Below are 19,088 nucleotides of genomic sequence, written 5' to 3' on the forward strand. Positions count from 1 at the left end.
CACGGTGGTGGCCCCTCCTCTCAGCGGCCGAGTCTGTAATCATGAAAGATGCTGACCGCTGCAACTGTAAATAACTTAAGGGTTTCCTGTTTAACCCTTAAAGGGCCAGACCATTAATTACCGTGTAGGTGTGTTACACAAACACCCATGATCACATGTTTCCCTACAGCCTATCAGGGAACATCTATTTATTTTTTTTTTATTTTTTTAAATTCTTTATTTTTGTTGCACAGTTGATTACATTAACAACGACATACGCCACAACAGCGTATATATATGCATATTAAACAGGCTAAACAGTGGCATTGACAATAGTGCATTTTTTGGTTTATGAATGAAGATGAGTTACAACTTTAACAGATATAGGCTTATTAGCCAAGTTTTGCAGGATTAATCTATCTGGTGCTGTACTCTAGCTTAGACTTCGTGCTTAAGGCAGGTAAGTGATTATATCAGGTTATACATTCTGCCATAATGTTTAGAGAGCGAGTAAGATTTCACCTTATGTTTAGACAGTGCCTAGTCCTGCCTGCCTCAATCACGTTTATAAGTATGATTTAAACATGCTGATTTTCGAGTTCGAGAAAAAAAAAAATTAAATAAAACTAATGAGAGAACAACATTGATTATGTCAGTCAATTAGTAAATGCGATTAACCCATGCGCTAAGTTACTTAACTGAACATAGATAATACCAGGCAGGCGGGCTTGTCATCTTTAACTTAGCAGGCTACAGGCTGAGTGTTTAACTGATGCTTGTGTTGAGGTTTTATACAGTTATTGGGAGGCTATTATGAGAGTGCTAAACAAAGCTTAACTAAAGAGCATGGCTGAATAACAAAAATAAAATAAAACCACTAAACACTGGGTATTACGTTGGAGTCCCTTGACATTAGCGAGTCCCTGTTTAGGAGGCTACTGTATGGTTTCGTTTGCGTCCCTTGTATCAGAGGCTCCAGGCCTGGTCCTCCACGTTTCCCAGCATGTAGGTTCTCCTTCAGCCTATACCCCTCATGGGGAAGGGTGTCAGGGATGCATGTAAGTCCTGCAGGGGCATAGCAAGAAGCGGCTTTGTGGATTCCAGTGGTTGTCCCCTCTGCCTGTCGCTGTGGGAGCCTGTGTTGACCTTGCAGGTGAGCAGTGTCCCTGACTGTGTCTTTGGGGTTCCCATTGTCAGCGTGTTGGCTCTGTGCTGAGAGGGGGACTTGCCTTCTCTTGGTTGCTTTGCGGGTCTCGGTTTCATGCGGGGTCTGGCTGGAGCCTGTGTGCCCCTTTGGTTGGGCATCACTGTGCAGCGCGGTCTTGTCCGGTTGCGTTTACGCGGGAAAGGTCTCCGCCGCCTGCACCATGTTTTTTCTCCTGTCGGGCAGTAGTCATCGCGGCTGTGGCAAGTACGTGCTGGTTTTCCGCTGGGTGGGTGTACCTGTGGTTTGGGCTGCCGTGCTCTGTGCGCCAGCTTTGCCCAGAAGGCGTCGAGTATGGCTTCCAGCCTTGTTACAATGTGGTAGTGTTGGCCACACGTGGCGTCCGCCATTATGGAGGTCTGAGTAGCCAGGGTTTGCCTGTGGGGCTCCTCCGCCTGTTTTTGTAGTGGCCCTGTTTCCTGGATGGGGTGGACCGGGATCACCCCCGCCGGTCCTGAGGGGGGGGAGCGGGTATGCAGTGGCTCGTTACCTCCGGTGTAGGGGCGAGGAGAGCGGCCGTCTCCCCCCATCTCCGTCCACCGCAGGCCGTGGCCTGCTACCTTGGGTTCAGGAATGCTTGAGTTTGATATTGGGAGATTCACCAGGGTGCCCCCAGCTTGGGTAGCATACCCCGGTCTAGTTTGAGGCATTATATCAGCGGGTTTGTCCGTATAAACAGCTTTTGTAGCGGGAGCTCCTCCGCCATGCAGCCGTTCAGTTTGCTGGTCAGGCCCCGCCCCCAGGGAACATCTATTTAAACCTATTTTGTCCATTTCTCTGTGCCCTGTCGTAGTTTCCATTTGGTTATCCGAGAGTGTGTTCCTTGTATTGATTCTAGTGTATTTTGACCTTGTCTTCCCTTTTGACTATCCGGTCTCTATATTCCTTGACCTTTGGCTTGGCTCCTGACTATTTTGATTTCTCCATTCCTTGACCCGTGGCTTGTTAATCATTTGCGTTATTTCTATGTCTTGTCTTTTCCCTATCTTGTGGCTATTTACCTTTATACGTTAAATCCGTCCATTCTAAGGTCCGGTAATACGTCTTAGGTATTTTCGTATTCTACTTTAGTTCTGCATGTTGGGCATCTCTAGTAATCCTGACACTGTGTATCTGCATAAGTCACACCCCATTGGGAGTAGGTGGCACGCACATTTATTCACCGGCCAGTGACTTTAGCAGGAGCCCCACGTGGGTTGTGGCATGCCGAGAGTGAGAGGCACTCCTGCTTTCTGCCTGGCCACCAGCCCCTGTAGTTACTCCACTTGGGTGGCAATGCACGGGAGTAGGTGGCATGCTGTGCTCATCCTCTGTCCAACCTCTGCTACAGTGGGCTCTCCACATGAAGCAGAGCACATTGCTTAGTGTTCGCCATGCTGCTCAAAATTCCCATCTGAGCATCAAAGCCCTCGGCAGCTCAGCTTGGACCTTGGAGCAGCATGTAGAACAGCAGGATGGGAGGGAGATCCAACATAACATCCCACCCACGGAGGGGGCGTGGATGCCTGCACACTAGGGGAAGCCATTCCTACTTATATTGTCTCCTAGACTCCTCCACATAGGATTGTTCTTTCTCCCCTATTTAAACCCTGTCCATCCAAGGCTCATTGCTCAGATTTTTTGTGAGCGCCCTAAAGCTTACAAGTCTCCACTTTAAAACTTTAAGCCTGTTTCCTGATCCTGAACCTTTGCTGCCTGACTTAGACCTCACCCTGCCACTGGCTTGTCGTTTCCTGTTTTGACGCATTCTAACGTTTAAGAGACTCTCTCTTAAAATTACAGTTCTCTCTCTCTTTCTCTCTGCATATTGAGCCTATTCACCCCAAACCATTACAAAACAACTGAGCCAGTCATGGAACTCACAGAGATTGCAGATGCTTTAAATGCCCTAACCGGCCAGGTGAATTATCTGGGCCAAACTGTCCAAGATCTACAAGCGGGGCAAATGCAATGACAGTCACAACTATTTACATCACTATCTTCTTATCCAGCACATATGACTCCACTTCCAGATGATGAACCATATGCCCCCGAGCCACAAGTTCCATTACCTGAACTTTTCTCAGGGGAACGGAATCAATTTGAAGCATTTACTATGTCCTGCCTGTTATTGTTCACCCTAAAATCTCGCACCTATCAAAATGACTATGTAAAAATCAGCACTATAATTTCTCTCCAGTCAGGAGAAGCTAGAACATGGGCCAATCATCTTCTTTGTAACCAGAGCCCTCTACTAAAGAACTGGGATTCCTTTCAACTAGCCATGGTTTCACTCTATAAGCATCCCAATAAAACTACTGTTGATTGATCTGCTATACGGGCTCTCGAACAATGAATGAGACCAGTAGAGGAATACATCACAGACTTTCTGATGGCATCACACCTCTAGAAACTAAGGGGCCCCAACTGACCAATTTTGACAGGGATTATCTGAAACTCTTAAAGATGAATAAGCCCGTGTTGGGGTAACTGATACTTTGCAAGAACGTATATAAATATCTACACAAAATAACTAATAAAGATAAGCTCCATTAACATGCCTGAGATTATCTGAGGTTAACAAGTAACCTTTATTTAATCAGTTAAAAACTCAAGTGTATATAAACAAAAAAAAATAATCATTACTCAAGAAAACAGATAAGTAAATATAAAGTAGATACCCCAAAGAAAATGTGTCACTGTGACAAAGTGATCACGTGCAGTTTAATGTTAGTAACTGAAGATGTAGGAAAATAATTGTGTATTAGATTTAGATCGAGTTACCATAGATATTTATAGTTTCAAAAACTCCACACTTGTAGCTTAGATTAATTAAAGAAATTCATGACACTTAACTGCCCTGATTATATACTTAAGATTGTCTGAATATACTCAAGCAACTATTAAAGTGATAGTTTAAGGTTCAAATGAATAACAGTTGTAAAACTAAAGCAAGCCAAAACACATCCCAAGTGTATAGTCACAATAAACTAGAATTAGGATTGTTCACAAATCTATATTAACAACATATAACAGTATTGCAGACAAGCTCCAAAAAGGAGCAAATAGAACATGTGGTCAGATATCAAACAAGAGATAAGGAATATATATAGAGAGAGAGATAAGAGTATATAAAAAGGGGGGGGGGGGTGGAGAGACTACACTGTTTAGGTTGCCTATTGAATACTCCAAAATAAAGAGAATGGAAAGTAAGGGGAACAGAGAAAAGGGAGGGAATAAATCCCTTAATAAACTGCTTCGAGGCAGTCACCTATCTGCTTAAGGAGTATCCGCCACCCCTACTCTACCCTCTACTAAATGTCTAACACCTTACACTTCTCCAGTTAGACTAGAACAGGGGTAGGCAACCTTCGGCTCTACAGATGTTTTGGACTACATCTCCCATAATGCTTTTACAGCCATATTGCTGGCAAAGCATCAAGGGAGATGTAGTCCACAACATCTGTAGAGCCGAAGGTTGCCTAACCCTGGACTAGAACATTGGTGAATCAGTGGAGTAAAAACATAAGAGAAAAAACAGCTAGACGCAAAAAGCGCTTTGTCAAGAGCTAATATTGGATTGTCTATATGTATGTATTCACCTTGAGCATCTTTTGGCGCGGTTTACCACCCTGTTTTTCTTTCACTTTTGGTCACCATAAGCAGGTATTGGGAAGCCCTGCTGGTTCACTGCTGCCCTTTATTTGGTTATTTTAGTGAGCACCTAAACCTTGTTTTCTGATTCACTTCAATATAGATTTGTGAACACGTGTGTGTGTGTGTGTATTTGGTCGTTCAGTCGTGTCCGACTCTCTGTGACCATATGGACCATAGCACGCCAGGTACATCTGTCAGTCACTGCCCCACTAAGCTCCAACAACTTCATGGAACAAAGATCAGGAAAAAGTTTCAGCGCTGATAAGAAACAGGGAATATGACAAGGCAGCACACCTTAAAAGGTGAATCCCCGCTAAACCCCTTGAAATACAATGGAGAAAAAGAAAGAAGGAATAAGGGTGCGCCTAAAACAAGTGGAAATAACAAATGTTAATATAAAAAATAGGAATAGCAGCAGTGACAAATCGTCCGAAAAAATGTCCAAATGTAATATAAAAATAGCAATAACAACGGTACCTAATAGTCCGAATATAAAATGTCCAAATGTGCAAATGGTGGTCCTAGTAGTCCATCAGAAGGGTACATAGCGTCCCGAATGTATATCTGTAGTTTGAAGATAAATATGCGGGAAGAACAGAAGAGAGAGAAAAACTCCAATGGTGTAGTATAAAAACAAAATATGGATATTGTGTAAATATAAGTGGAACTACTCACAATATTCAGAGCTTAAATCCAGCTCTGGTATGGATAGCGTGAAGTGGAATAATCCCCACTCAAGGATATGTGGTGCACCTCTTTGGTCCTTTAGTAAAATGATGGAGTAGTCCAACTCGAGATAAGAGAAAATAAAAAATATAGTGCTCACTGTATAGTTGATAAAACAATTGAAATGAAATAAAATATACTCATGGTATATAGAGCAGACGTACTGCTCGGTGGATGGCGTATGGGTGGCTCTCCTAGTTCTGGTTTATTTTGACTATACACTTGGGATGTGTTTTAATTTGCACTAATTTTACAACTGTTATTAATTTTAACTTTAAACCATCACTTTAATAACAGCTTGAGTATATTCTGACTAATCTGCCTATATTTACTTCTCAATGATAAAACAATAATTATATAATCAGGACAGTTATGTGTCATGGATTACGTATAGTAATCTAAGCTACAAGTCACTGGTTACTCTATCAAAATCTAATTAGCAATTATTTTTCTATATCTGCAGTTACTAACCTTAAACTGCATGTGAGCACTCTATCACATTGATACATTTTCTTTGGGTGGGGTACCTACTTTATATTTACTTTTCTGTTTTCTTGAGTTAACTGATTAAATAAAGGTTACTTTCTAACATCAGCTCATCTTTCTTTGAAGGTAGGAATCCTAGTGGAGCCTGTCTTTATTAGTTATTTACAATTTGTTTAGGTCAATTCCTTGAGATGTACCTACCAACCACATTCTGAAGCTTTAGTTTTTTTTCTGAGGCCTTTTTTTTTTTTTTTTAAGTATCTATATAAATTAATAGACCTCTGCGTGAGCAGTGACTGGAACGTGCAGCCACCAACACTTACTACCACACTGCACCCACTGTTGGTCTGTTGTCATTCTCCAGTGGTCTCCACTGTCAGTCTGTTCTGTCTTAAGACTTTAAGACTGCTTCCTGATCCTGAACCTTTGCTGCCTGATTTTGATCTTTGCTTGCCTGACCCTGCCTCTGGGATTGTCCTGCTAAAATATTTTAAACCTGCTTCCTGATCCTGAGCCTTTGCTTGCCTGAAGCTGCCTCTGAATTGCCCTTGCCTGTTTTGAGGCATTCTGTTTCTGTAGTTTCAGAGACTCTTTCTTAATTGTCTTGCTATCTGCATTGTATAAACTAGTATGTATGGGACAGAGGAGAAGTACTTAGAGCCTGGGGCAGAAAAGGAGCAAGGAGAGCCTGGGGCAGAGGAGGAGCAAGGAGAGCCTGGGGCAGAGGAGGAGCAAGGAGAGCCTGAAGCAGGGGAAGAGCAGGAGACTATAAGATAGAAGAGAAGCAGGGAGAGCCTAGGGAAGAGGAGAAGCAGGTAGAGCCTGGGGCAGAGGAGAAGCAGGAAAAGCCTGGGGCAGAGGAGAAGCAGGAAGAGCCTGGGGCAGAGGAGAAGCAGGAAGAGCCTGGGGCAGAGGAGAAGCAGGAAGAGCCTGGGGCAGAGGAGAAGCAGGAAGAGCCTGGGGCAGAGGAGACACAGGAAGAGCCTGGGGCAGAGGAGAAGCAGGAAGAGCCTGGGGCAGAGGAGAAGCAGGAAGAGCCTGGGGCAGAGGAGAAGCAGGAAGAGCCTGGGGCAGAGGAGAAGCAGGAAGAGCCTGGGGCAGAGGAGAAGCAGGAAGAGTCTGGGGCAGAGGAGAAGCAGGAAGAGCCTGGGGCAGAGGAGAAGCAGGTTGAGCATGGGGCAGAGGAGAAGCAGGAAGAGCCTGGGGCAGAGGAGAAGCAGGGAGAGCCTGGGGCAGAGGAGAAGCAGGGAGAGCCTGGGGCAGAGGAGAAGCAGGAAGAGCCTGGGGCAGAGGAGAAGCAGGGAGAGCCTGGGGCAGAGGAGAAGCAGGGAGAGCCTGGGGCAGAGGAGAAGCAGGGAGAGACTGGGGCAGAGGAGAAGCAGGGAGAGCCTGGGGCAGAGGAGAAGCAGGGAGAGCCTGGGGCAGAGGAGAAGCAGGGAGAGCCTGGGGCAGAGGAGAAGCAGGAAGAGCCTGGGGCAGAGGAGAAGCAGGAAGAGCCTGGGGCAGAGGAGACACAGGAAGAGCCTGGGGCAGAGGAGAAGCAGGAAGAGCCTGGGGCAGAGGAGAAGCAGGAAGAGCCTGGGGCAGAGGAGAAGCAGGAAGAGCCTGGGGCAGAGGAGAAGCAGGAAGAGTCTGGGGCAGAGGAGAAGCAGGAAGAGCCTGGGGCAGAGGAGAAGCAGGAAGAGCATGGGGCAGAGGAGAAGCAGGAAGAGCCTGGGGCAGAGGAGAAGCAGGAAGAGCCTGGGGCAGAGGAGAAGCAGGAAGAGCCTGGGGAAGAGGAGAAGCAGGGAGAGCCTGGGGAAGAGGAGAAGCAGGGAGAGCCTGAGGAAGAGGAGAAGCAGGGAGAGCCTGGGGAAGAGGAGAAGCAAGGAGAGCCTGGGGAAGAGGAGAAGCAAGGAGAGCCTGGGGAAGAGGAGAAGCAAGGAGAGCCTGGGGAAGAGGAGAAGCAGGGAGAGCCTGGGGAAGAGGAGAAGCAAGGAGAGCCTGGGGAAGAGGAGAAGCAAGGAGAGCCTGGGGAAGAGGAGAAGCAGGGAGAGCCTGGGGAAGAGGAGAAGAAGGGAGAGCCTGGGGAAGAGGAGAAGCAGGGAGAGCCTGGGGAAGAGGAGAAGCAGAGAGAGCCTGGGGAAGAGGAGAAGCAGAGAGAGCCTGGGGAAGAGGAGAAGCAGAGAGAGCCTGGGGAAGAGGAGAAGCAGGGAGAGCCTGGGGCAGAGGAGAAACAGGGACAACCCGGGGCAGAGGAGAAACAGGGACAACCCGGGGCAGAGGAGAAACAGGGACAACCCGGGGCAGAGGAGAAGCAGGGACAACCCGGGGCAGAGGAGAAGCAGGGACAACCTGGGGCAGAGGAGAAGCAGGGAGAGCCTGGGGCAGAGGAGAAGCAGGGAGAGCCTGGGGCAGAGGAGAAGCAGGGAGAGCCTGGGGCAGAGGAGAAAAAGGGAGAGCCTGGGGCAGAGGAGAAACAGGGAGAGCCTGGGGCAGAGGAGAAACAGGGACAACCCGGGCAGAGGAGAAACAGGGACAACCTGGGGCAGAGGAGAAGCAGGGACAACCTGGGGCAGAGGAGAAGCAGGGACAACCTGGGGCAGAGGAGAAGCAGGGAGAGCCTGGGGCAGAGGAGAAGCAGGGAGAGACTGGGGCAGAGGAGAAGCAGGGAGAGCCTGGGGCAGAGGAGAAGCAGGGAGAGCCTGGGGCAGAGGAGAAGCAGGGAGAGCCTGGGGCAGAGGAGAAGCAGGAAGAGCCTGGGGCAGAGGAGAAGCAGGAAGAGCCTGGGGCAGAGGAGAAGCAGGGAGAGCCTGGGGCAGAGGAGAAGCAGGGAGAGCCTGGGGCAGAGGAGAAGCAGGGAAAGCCTGGGGCAGAAGAGAAGCAGGGAGAGCCTTGGGAAGAGGAGAAGCAGGGAGAGCCTGGGGAAGAGGAGAAGCAGGGAGAGCCTGGGGAAGAGGAGAAGCAGGGAGAGCCTGGGGAAGAGGAGAAGCAGAGAGAGCCTGGGGAAGAGGAGAAGCAGGGAGAGCCTGGGGAAGAGAAGAAGCAGGGAGAGCCTGAGGAAGAGGAGAAGCAGGGAGAGCCTGGGGAAGAGGAGAAGCAGGGATAGCCTGGGGAAGAGGAGAAGCAAGGAGAGCCTGGGAAAAGGAGAAGCAGGGAGAGATTGGGGCAGAGGAAAAGCAGGGAGAGCCTGGGGAAGAGGAGAAGCAGGGAGAGCCTTGGGAAGAGGAGAAGCAGGGAGAGCCTGGGGAAGAGGAGAAGCAGGGAGAGCCTGGGGAAGAGGAGAAGCAGGGAGAGCCTGGGGAAGAGGAGAAGCAGGGAGAGCCTGGGGAAGAGGAGAAGCAGGGAGATCCTGGGGAAGAGGAGAAGCAGAGAGAGCCTGGGGAAGAGGAGAAGCAGAGAGAGCCTGGGGAAGAGGAGAAGCAGAGAGAGCCTGGGGAAGAGGAGAAGCAGAGAGAGCCTGGGGAAGAGGAGAAGCAGAGAGAGCCTGGGGCAGAGGAGAAGCATGGAGAGCCTGGGGCAGGGAGAGCCTGGGGAAGAGGAGAAGCAGAGAGAGCCTGGGGCAGAGGAGAAGCAGGGAGAGCCTGGGGCAGAGGAGAAGCAGGGAGAGCCTGGGGCAGAGGAGAAGCAGGAAGAGCCTGGGGCAGAGGAGAAGCAGGAAGAGCCTGGGGCAGAGGAGAAGCAGGAAGAGCCTGGGGCAGAGGAGAAGCAGGAAGAGCCTGGGGCAGAGGAGAAACAGGAAGAGCCTGGGGCAGAGGAGAAGCAGGAAGAGCCTGGGGCAGAGGAGAAGCAGGAAGAGCCTGGGGCAGAGGAGAAGCAGGAAGAGCCTGGGGCAGAGGAGAAGCAGGAAGAGCCTGGGGCAGAGGAGAAACAGGAAGAGCCTGGGGCAGAGGAAAAGCAGGAAGAGCCTGGGGCAGAGGAGAAGCAGGAAGAGCCTGGGGCAGAGGAGAAGCAGGAAGAGCCTGGGGCAGAGGAGAAGCAGGAATAGCCTGGGGCAGAGGAGAAGCAGGGAGAGCCTGGGGCAGAGGAGACGCAGGGAGAGCCTGGGGCAGAGGAGAAGCAGGGAGAGCCTGGGGAAGTGGAGAAGCAGGGAGAGCCTGGGGAAGAGGAGAAGCAGGGAGAGCCTGGGGAAGAGGAGAAGCAGGGAGAGCCTGGGGAAGAGGAGAAGCAGGGAGAGCTTGGGGAAGAGGAGAAGCAGGAAGAGCCTGGGGAAGAGGAGAAGCAGGGAGAGCCTGGGGAAGAGGAGAAGCAGGGAGAGCCTGGGGAAGAGGAGAAGCAAGGAGAGCCTGGGGAAGAGGAGAAGCAAGGAGAGCCTGGGGAAGAGGAGAAGCAGGGAGAGCCTGGGGAAGAGGAGAAGCAGGGAGAGCCTGGGGAAGAGGAGAAGCAGGGAGAGCCTGGGGAAGAGGAGAAGCAGAGAGAGCCTGGGGAAGAGGAGAAGCAGAGAGAGCCTGGGGAAGAGGAGAAGCAGGGAGAGCCTGGGGCAGAGGAGAAACAGGGAGAGCCTGGGGCAGAGGAGAAACAGGGACAACCCGGGCAGAGGAGAAACAGGGACAACCCGGGGCAGAGGAGAAACAGGGACAACCCGGGGCAGAGGAGAAACAGGGACAAGGCGGGGCAGAGGAGAAGCAGGGACAACCCGGGGCAGAGGAGAAGCAGGGACAACCTGGGGCAGAGGAGAAGCAGGGAGAGCCTGGGGCAGAGGAGAAGCAGGGAGAGCCTGGGGCAGAGGAGAAGCAGGGAGAGCCTGGGGCAGAGGAGAAAAAGGGAGAGCCTGGGGCAGAGGAGAAACAGGGAGAGCCTGGGGCAGAGGAGAAACAGGGACAACCCGGGGCAGAGGAGAAACAGGGACAACCTGGGGCAGAGGAGAAGCAGAGACAACCTGGGGCAGAGGAGAAGCAGGGACAAACTGGGGCAGAGGAGAAGCAGGGAGAGCCTGGGGCAGAGGAGAAGCAGGGAGAGACTGGGGCAGAGGAGAAGCAGGGAGAGCCTGGGGCAGAGGAGAAGCAGGGAGAGCCTGGAGCAGAGGAGAAGCAGGGATTGCCTGGGGCAGAGGAGAAGCAGGGAGAGCCTGGGGCAGAGGAGAAGCAGGAAGAGCCTGGGGCAGAGGAGAAGCAGGAAGAGCCTGGGGCAGAGGAGAAGCAGGAAGAGCCTGGGGCAGAGGAGAAGCAGGGAGAGCCTGGGGCAGAGGAGACGCAGGGAGAGCCTGGGGCAGAGGAGAAGCAGGGAGATCCTGGGGAAGAGGAGAAGCAGGGATAGCCTGGGGAAGAGGAGAAGCAGGGAGAGCCTGAGGAAGAGGAGAAGCAGGGAGAGCCTGGGGAAGAGGAGAAGCAGGGATAGCCTGGGGCAGAGGAGAAGCAGGAAGAGCCTGGGGCAGAGGAGAAGCAGGAAGAGCCTGGGGCAGAGGAGAAGCAGGAAGAGCCTGGGGCAGAGGAGAAGCAGGAAGAACCTGGGGCAGAGGAGAAGCAGGGAGAGCCTGGGGCAGAGGAGACGCAGGGAGAGCCTGGGGCAGAGGAGAAGCAGGGAGAGCCTGGGGAAGAGGAGAAGCAGGGAGAGCCTGGGGAAGAGGAGAAGCAGGGAGAGCCTGGGGAAGAGGAGAAGCAGGGAGAGCTTGGGGAAGAGGAGAAGCAGGGAGAGCCTGGGGAAGAGGAGAAGCAGGGAGAGCCTGGGGAAGAGGAGAAGCAGGGAGAGCCTGGGGAAGAGGAGAAGCAAGGAGAGCCTGGGGAAGAGGAGAAGCAAGGAGAGCCTGGGGAAGAGGAGAAGCAGGGAGAGCCTGGGGAAGAGGAGAAGCAGGGAGAGCCTGGGGAAGAGGAGAAGCAGGGAGAGCCTGGGGAAGAGGAGAAGCAGAGAGAGCCTGGGGAAGAGGAGAAGCAGAGAGAGCCTGGGGAAGAGGAGAAGCAGGGAGAGCCTGGGGCAGAGGAGAAACAGGGAGAGCCTGGGGCAGAGGAGAAACAGGGACAACCCGGGCAGAGGAGAAACAGGGACAACCCGGGGCAGAGGAGAAACAGGGACAACCCGGGGCAGAGGAGAAACAGGGACAACCCGGGGCAGAGGAGAAGCAGGGACAACCCGGGGCAGAAGAGAAGCAGGGACAACCTGGGGCAGAGGAGAAGCAGGGAGAGCCTGGGGCAGAGGAGAAGCGGGGAGAGCCTGGGGCAGAGGAGAAGCAGGGAGAGCCTGGGGCAGAGGAGAAAAAGGGAGAGCCTGGGGCAGAGGAGAAACAGGGAGAGCCTGGGGCAGAGGAGAAACAGGGACAACCCGGGGCAGAGGAGAAACAGGGACAACCTGGGGCAGAGGAGAAGCAGGGACAACCTGGGGCAGAGGAGAAGCAGGGACAAACTGGGGCAGAGGAGAAGCAGGGAGAGCCTGGGGCAGAGGAGAAGCAGGGAGAGACTGGGGCAGAGGAGAAGCAGGGAGAGCCTGGGGCAGAGGAGAAGCAGGGAGAGCCTGGGGCAGAGGAGACGCAGGGATAGCCTGGGGCAGAGGAGAAGCAGGGAGAGCCTGGGGCAGAGGAGAAGCAGGAAGAGCCTGGGGAAGAGGAGAAGCAGGGATAGCCTGGGGAAGAGGAGAAGCAAGGAGAGCCTGGGGAAGAGGAGAAGCAGAGAGAGCCTGGGGCAGAGGAGAAGCAGGGAGAGCCTGGGGCAGAGGAGAAGCAGGGAGAGCCTGGGGAAGAGGAGAAGCAGGGAGAGCCTTGGGAAGAGGAGAAGCAGGGAGAGCCTGTGGAAGAGGAGAAGCAGGGAGAGCCTGGGGAAGAGGAGAAGCAGGGAGAGCCTGGGGAAGAGGAGAAGCATGGAGAGCCTGGGGAAGAGGAGAAGCAGAGAGAGCCTGGGGAAGAGGAGAAGCAGAGAGAGCCTGGGGAAGAGGAGAAGCAGAGAGAGCCTGGGGCAGAGGAGAAGCAGGGAGAGCCTGGGGCAGGGAGAGCCTGGGGAAGAGGAGAAGCAGAGAGAGCCTGGGGCAGAGGAGAAGCAGGGAGAGCCTGGGGCAGAGGAGAAGCAGGGAGAGCCTTGGGCAGAGGAGAAACAGGGAGAGCCTGGGGCAGAGGAGAAACAGGGAGAGCCTGGGGCAGAGGAGAAACAGGGACAACCCGGGGCAGAGGAGAAACAGGGACAACCCGGGGCAGAGGAGAAGCAGGGACAACCTGGGGCAGAGGAGAAGCAGAGAGAGCCTGGGGCAGAGGAGAAGCAGGGAGAGCCTGGGGCAGAGGAGAAGCAGGGAGAGCCTGGGCAGAGGAGAAACAGGGAGAGCCTGGGGCAGAGGAGAAACAGGGACAACCCGGGGCAGAGGAGAAACAGGGACAACCCGGGGCAGAGGAGAAACAGGGACAACCTGGGGCAGAGGAGAAGCAGGGACAACCTGGGGCAGAGGAGAAGCAGGGAGAGCCTGGGGCAGAGGAGAAGCAGGGAGAGCCTGGGGCAGAGGAGAAGCAGGGAGAGCCTGGGGCAGAGGAGAAGCAGGGAGAGCCTGGGGCAGAGGAGAAGCAGGGAGAGCCTGGGGCAGAGGAGAAGCAGGGGAGTCTAGGGTGTAACAGATCCTTCCAACTTAGTCTTTTGTTCGTTTCATGCCTCTGTTCGCCTGATTTCGTGCGAAGTCCGTATGTGAAATATAGGTGGCCGCCATTTCGGGACTTTACACGTGTTCGCGGCCATCTTGTGTACGAACAGCGGTGTTTGCCTGTAACCGCATGGAACTAAAAACGGATACGCAAACAGGCGAACACCGCTGAGTCCTCCAGACCTCCATAAGTTCGCACAGAAACTACCGAACACTCCACCATTCGGTAGTTACACTCAGTCATCTATGGGGATTTCAGCGAACCCCGCGATTCGGATGGATGACAAGATTTTCATACCGTTTTACCGTGCGAACAGAGACCGACCGCAAGGCCAAAACTCATGGAACTATTTTCGGCTAGTTGGTCTGTGCGGTCGGTCAAAACTTTGAAACTCCGTAACTCCCGAACCGTTCATCCAATCGGGCTGATTTTTGGACAGAGTGTTCCCCTAACGAAGATCTCTCAAGCGGTGCCGGATTTAAAGGTGTACCCCCTGTTTTTGGGGTACATCCAGAACTGGGGTAAAATATTGTATGTTCTAATTGTGTTATGTGGTTATCTGAGGGGAGGAGACGTGGGGGTGTTACCCTGTGCATAATTGGTTGTTTTTATCCTCCCCCTGGGAGTGTCCTGTGTGTACCCTTTTCTAATAAAAAGCAGGCTGGGTGTCCCAGTCCTCAGTTCATCTTGACCCTTCATAACGTAGCCTCGTCTCGTTCTTGAAAGGGGATTATTTGGGAAGGTTATTCTGTTCCTGTTGCAGCTGAACCTGATTCTCGCTCTGGATATCGTGGATGGGATTACAGCAGCCTACTTCTCCACAGCAGCTTGCAGGGAAAAAGGACGTCTTCAACGGCAGAAACCCTCTCTCTATCTGGGTAGCCGTTACATTGGTGGCAGCGGTGGGATGGTCCTTTTATCCAAGGAGCAAGTGCTGAATGGAGTCTCAGTATGCCAAGCTGAAAAGACCCACACTAAAGGATTTATTGGAGAATCGTGGTAGAAGTGCCAGCAACAGACCACGGAGGGAGCTGATAGCTGACCTGCTGGAGCTGGACGAGATGGATAGGTCCATGGAGGTAACGGAACCCATGGCACCCAGCAGTGAGGACGATGTGATTACGGCAATTGTGCAGCGGAGATTAGCGTTGTATCCAGTCACGTCTACAGAGCTAATAACCCAACTGCTCCGGGAAACAAGGGAAGAGATCCAAACCAAGAGGGTACAAGAAATGGAACTGGTAAGAGCCAGACAGCTCACTACACAGACAGTTCCTACCCCGCTACCCACTACTACAGTAAAGAAAATTCCCTTCACTGCATTTAAAACCTTTGTGGAAAATGAAGAGGAAATTGATGGGTATTTGGCGGACTTTGAAAGACAGTGCTCGCTACATCAAATACCGCCAGAGCAATGGGTCACTATCCTGGCGGGAAAACTATCAGGAAAAGCTAGTGAGGCTTTTCGAGCGCTCACTACAGAGGAGATCACGCAGTACCAAACAGTAAAAGAGGCACTGCTCACCAGGTATGCGGTAACCCCAGAAGCATACCGTCGCCGCTTCCGGGAGTCCAAAAAGAAAGCTGTGGACTCCCACATGGAATGGGCCAACCGACTACAAAGAGTGGCATCACATTGGGTCCAAGGGTGTAAGGCCAACACCGGAGAGGAGATATTGCAATTGTTCTTAATGGAACATTTCTTCCAAAATTTGGCTGCGGACCTACAAGACTGGGTACGAGACCGGCGCCCCGCTAATTTAAATGAGGCGGCTCGGCTGGCCGATGAATACGCCGAGACAAGGAGAGTAAGCCAGGGTACTCCACGACCAGCTCATAAGATAGAGCCACGTACCCCAGCCGCTGTCTCACGCCCAGAGTTTCGAGCCCCAGTCCCACCAGGACCACCCCGTCCTCAGGGACCTACCAACTACCCCCGAGATTTGTCGAAAGTGACGTGCCATCACTGCGGCAACCTCGGACATATTGCTCGATATTGTCCCCTAAGATCCAATAGCAACAATTGGAGACGCACAACTCCCAACACAGATGCCCCTGCATCACGACCCTCTGCGGCTCACTGTGTGGAAGCTGAAATGGGCCCTGAGGAATGCCTGGGGATTTTGTATGAAGCAGATCCCATACAAGCTGCTTCGCCCGATAACCGACAGCATCATCGGCAGGAAGTTCGGGTGAATGGACAAATAGCACAAGGCCTAAGAGACACCGGGGCTACCATCACGTTGATCCAAAAACACCTAGTAAAGCCAGAGAATGTGTCTACCCGCACTGTTGCTGTTCGGGTCGCAGGGGGCGCTGTTTTTCGCTTGCCCACTGCCCGAGTACACTTAGACTGGGGAGTCGGATCGGGAAAAACCACAGTTGGCATTATGGACAACTTGCCTGCCGAGGTCGTCTTGGGAAATGACATTGGCCCCTTGACCTCAGCATATTTGCCCACACCTGCTGCCGCTTGTCCCGTAACCACCCGCTCACAGGCCCGTGTCACAGATGACCCTAATACAGGCCGGGAGACCCAGGTAAGCCAAGCACCCACATGTAACCCCACTACAACAAGCAGGCCCATAGCTTGGGACACCCCAGAGGAGTTTGGGAGGGAAACTAGAGAGGACCCCACCCTCCAAAAGTATCGAGAATTAGCAGACAGTAGGGAGGGCAAACAGGAACGTTTTCTATGGGATGGGGACAGGTTGTACAGACTGACGGAAGGAAAAAAGAGAGGCTGTCCCCCTTCGCAGAAGCGCCAACTAGTGGTACCCAGAAAGTACCGGTTGGAGCTTCTCCGAATCGGCCACGACATTCCGTTGGCAGGGCATCTAGGGGGTAACCGTACCACCTTCCGGATCACCCAGACCTTCTTTTGGCCGGGGATCTCAAAGGATGTACGACGTTACTGCAGCACTTGTGACGTATGCCAACGGGTAGGGAAGAGAGGAGATCACCCTAAAGCTCGACTGTTACCTATGCCTGTGATCGAGGAACCATTTAGCAGGGTGGCAGTCGACCTAGTGGGACCCCTACCTAACCCCAGTCCCTCTGGTAAGAAATACATCCTTACCGTAGTGGACTATGCTACTCGCTACCCGGAAGCTGTCGCTCTGACGAATATCCAGGCTGACACTGTCGCCAGTGCTCTAGTCGGGATATTCACCCGAGTGGGATTTCCTCAGGAAATCTTGTCCGATAGAGGGACCCAGTTTACCGCAGACCTAACCCAGCAGCTATGGAAGGTTTGTAGTATTAAACCCCTACTTAGTTCCCCGTACCACCCTCAGACTAACGGTCTCTGTGAACGTTTTAACGGTACCCTAAAGCAATTACTACGGACCTTTACAGCGGAATACAAAGATTGGGAACGATTCTTGCCGCACCTCCTGTTCGCTTATCGGGAGGTGCCACAGGAATCCACAGGGTTCTCTCCCTTTGAACTGCTCTATGGCCGGAGAGTACGAGGCCCTCTCGACCTCATCCGAGAGCACTGGGAGGGAGAGACAGAACATGAGGGTGTCCCCATCGTGCCATATGTGCTAGAAATGCGGGACCGTATGGAACAGTTAGCCCGGATGGCACGGGACCATCTCCATGCGGCCCAGGGACGGCAGAAACGTTGGTACGATCAGGGCGCCCGCCAGCGAACGTTCCAAGTGGGCCAGAAGGTGCTGGTGCTTAGACCTGTCAAAGGGAATAAGCTCCAGACCTCCTGGCAGGGCCCTTACAAAGTGGTAGCACAGGTATGTGACACCACCTATGTAATTGCCAGCAGCAAAGATGAAAGGATTCGGAAGTCCTTTCACGTAAATTTATTAAAAGAATATCAAGAAAGGCCCGAGGATATAGCAGCCATATGTATACCAGCCACTGAAGACCCTGACAGCTTACCCATACCCGACCTTTTAGCTAACTCGGAACCTAAGACCCTGCTCAATACCATACAGCTAGGGGAGCGGTTAACCCCCGCTGAAAAGGGACAGATCCGACAACTGCTGACTGAAAAGAGGTTGACGTTTTCCCAAGAGCCCGGATACACCCCCTTAGCAACTCACTATGTAGAGACCCCAGGTCAAACTCCTCTCCGGCAAACTCCCTATAGGATCCCTGAGGCAGTAAAAGATGAGATGAGGAAGGAAATCCAGGAGATGCTAAGACTAGGAGTGATAGAGCCATCTGACAGCCCGTGGGCCTCACCGGTGGTCCTAGTCCCCAAAAAGGATGGGACTACCCGGTTCTGTGTCGATTATCGACGTCTCAATGACAAAACCCTGACAGACGCATATCCCATGCCCCGAGTAGACGAGCTATTAGATCGTATTGCCAGGGGACGTTATCTGACCACCATCGATTTGTGTAAAGGGTATTGGCAGATTCCCCTGGCCAAGGAGGCTATCCCTAAGTCGGCCTTTGTCACCCCATTTGGCTTGTACCAATTTAAGGTCATGCCATTTGGGATGAAAAACGCCCCGGCTACATTTCAGCGCTTAGTGGACCGCCTCCTTGATGGCTTCCAGGATTTCGCCTGCGCGTACCTGGATGACATTGCGATTTATAGCGAAACCTGGGGAGAGCACTTAAGGCATGTAGAGGCCGTACTGGATCAGATTCGGGCCGCAGGCTTGACTCTGAAACCAGAAAAGTGTAACTTCGGCATGGCAGAAGTCCAGTACCTGGGACATCGAGTGGGATGTGGGAAGCAGCGCCCAGAACCCGCTAAAATTGAAGCTGTAGCTAACTGGCCCACACCCCACACCAAAACTCAAGTATTAGCATTTTTGGGGACCGCAGGATATTATAGGAGGTTTGTCCCTGACTATAGTACCATCGCAAAACCCTTAACAGACCTAACCAAAAAGAACTTGCCTAGGATAGTCCTGTGGTCTCCCGCCTGTGAAACAGCCTTTCAGGCCCTAAAGAATGCTCTGATTCATGCACCTGTCCTGTCTGCCCCCGTCCCTAACAAAAGATTTGTCGTTCATACAGATGCATCCATGTATGGACTGGGGGCAGTTCTAAGCCAGGTCGGAGAAGATGGAGGCGAGCACCCTGTCGCGTATCTCAGTAGGAAACTGTTACCTAGAGAAGTGAGCTACGCGGCAGTGGAAAAGGAATGCTTAGCCCTGGTCTGGGCATTAAAGAAACTCACCCCATATTTGTACGGACAGGAATTTACACTAATCACCGACCATAACCCCCTGGTGTGGTTAAACAGAGTAGCTGGAGATAATGGACGCTTGTTGAGATGGAGCCTAGCACTGCAACCCTACAACTTCTCCATTCAATACCGCCCGGGCAGGTTTAACGGGAATGCCGATGGTCTGTCCAGACAAACAGAACTATTACCCTAACAAGGGACCGGACAGCCCCAAGTTGACCCGAAAAGGATCAATCCGGGTCTGCCGGAGTGTTCCACAAAAGGGGAGCAGTGTAACAGATCCTTCCAACTTAGTCTTTTGTTCGTTTCATGCCTCTGTTCGCCTGATTTCGTGCGAAGTCCGTATGTGAAATATAGGTGGC

Source organism: Pelobates fuscus, chromosome 10 (assembly GCF_036172605.1).
Source record: "Pelobates fuscus isolate aPelFus1 chromosome 10, aPelFus1.pri, whole genome shotgun sequence".
Classification (NCBI taxonomy): domain Eukaryota; kingdom Metazoa; phylum Chordata; class Amphibia; order Anura; family Pelobatidae; genus Pelobates; species Pelobates fuscus.